Source organism: Gossypium hirsutum, chromosome A03 (genome assembly GCF_007990345.1).
Source record: "Gossypium hirsutum isolate 1008001.06 chromosome A03, Gossypium_hirsutum_v2.1, whole genome shotgun sequence".
Lineage (NCBI taxonomy): Eukaryota > Viridiplantae > Streptophyta > Magnoliopsida > Malvales > Malvaceae > Gossypium > Gossypium hirsutum.
Window position 1 is genome coordinate 56,966,641 of NC_053426.1, and position 1,942 is coordinate 56,968,582.

Here is a 1,942-nt window from a genome sequence, read left to right on the forward strand (position 1 = left end):
TTATTTTGAGATCTAAAGTTATTGTTACCCATATAGTTGACTTGTTCCTCTTCGGTTGTAGGATTAAAGGATTGATATTCTGTATGCACACCTCGTCCGCTTGAGTCACACCTCATTACTGGATGTACCTGCGTAGAACCAAGAAAACTTTCAATCTTTTTTATTGAGAAATTCTACCTGATTAGAGAGAATGGTGACTGAATCGATGTTATAGACACCAGCTGTTTTCGTTGGCTTTGTCCTCATAACTTGCCACTAATAGTTGTTCAGTGACATCTCCTCTATGAATTCATAGGCATCTTACGGTGTTCTATTGTTGATGGTTCCACCAGCAGCTGCGTCAATCATTTGTCTTGTCGAGGGATTCACACCATTGTAGAACGTTTGGACTTGCAGCCAAAGCAGTAACCCATGGTGAGGGCACCTTCTCAATAAGTCCTTGTATCTCTCTCATGCATCATAAAGTGTTTCTAAATCCATCTACACAAAAGAAGAGATATCATTACGTAATTTAGCCGCTTTAGCTGGCGAAAAATATTTTAGTAAAAATTTCTCAGTCATTTTTTCCCAAGTAGTGATAGACCCTCGTGGTAACGAGTTCAACCACTTTTTAGTTTCTCAGTTGAAAGGGAAATAACAGAAGACGAACGGCATCATCAATAACGCCATTGATTTTGAATGTATTACAAAATTCAAGAAAATTTGCCAAGTGCGTGTTGGGATCCTCATCCTGCAAACCATCAAACTGAACAAACTGCTGTATCATCTAAATTGTGTTAGGTTTTAGTTCGAAATTATTCGCAGCAATAGCAGGTCTAACTATACTAGACTTAGTTCCTATTAAAGAAGGTTTAGCATAGTCATACATAGTACGTGGAGCAGGATTTTGATTAGCTACAAATGCAGGAGGTAGCTGATCGCCTGGGTTTTCAACCATCTCGTCGGTTGGGGTTTGAGTATCGTCTTCTCACTCATTCACCGTCTAGCGTAACTACTCCTTATTTCTCTTTGATTTTTGCGAATTCTATGATCGATTTCTTCGTCAAAGAGTAATGGTCCTAACGGGTTTCTTCTAGTCATAAACTTATAAAAACCTGCCAAGAGAGAAAAAGTAAATTAATAAATAATTAAATTAAATTGCAAGAAAAAATAAATGGCTAAAGTAATAAAAATTTAGTGTTCCTAATATTTCAGTTACTAGGCAACGGCGCCAAAAACTTGATCGCGTGATTCGTAACAAGTAAGAAATATTTATAATGAAGATCAAACCTAGACTAACTATTATCACGATGAAAAGGCAAGCGCACCTATCGAACAATAGTATAGTAACGGCAAGACTGGGATATCGTACCCAATGGAACCAAAAGTACGAGTAATAACTATCTTTTTATTATCTAGCCTAAGAATAAAAGAGTTTGTTTTAATAAACTAATTATTTAAACTAAGAACGCACAGAGAAAAGAATTGGGGAATTGCTTTTGGGATTGACTTGAGATAATACCTAAGGAAAAATCCACCTAGACTTTACTTGTTATTCTGACTCCGAAGCGGACGATTTATTCATTCAACTTGTTCCGTAGAGATCCCTAAGTTATGTTATTATCCCTATTCAAACTAATAACGTCTAATCCCTAGATTGAATAATTGAGACTTTTCTCTAATTAACACTCTAAGGTTGCATTAACTCGATCTATGTATCCCCCTATTAGGTTTCACCCTAATCCGGAAAAATCTTGTAACACCCCCACGCCCGAGACCATCACCGGAGTCAAGCTTGAGGGGTTACCGAACATAATTTATCAATTTAAGAACTTCAAATCATTTGTTTCTACATTCACAGCTTTCTAGCTACTCGCGTCACAGTTACAAGAAAAATCATATCTCGAGTTACGAAACTCAAAATCAAGATCCGTAAATTTTCCCTGAATCTAGACTCATATAT

General features: G+C 36.7%; 1 non-coding gene across 1 annotated transcript; it reads left to right on the forward strand.

Moving 5' to 3' along the window:
* Window positions 1–406: 406 nt before the first annotated feature.
* LOC121226376 (small nucleolar RNA R71) lies at window positions 407–513 on the forward strand. The gene has a single exon (XR_005924207.1). It is a non-coding gene; the product is annotated as a small nucleolar RNA R71 (small nucleolar RNA).
* The last annotated feature ends 1,429 nt before the right edge of the window (window positions 514–1,942 follow it).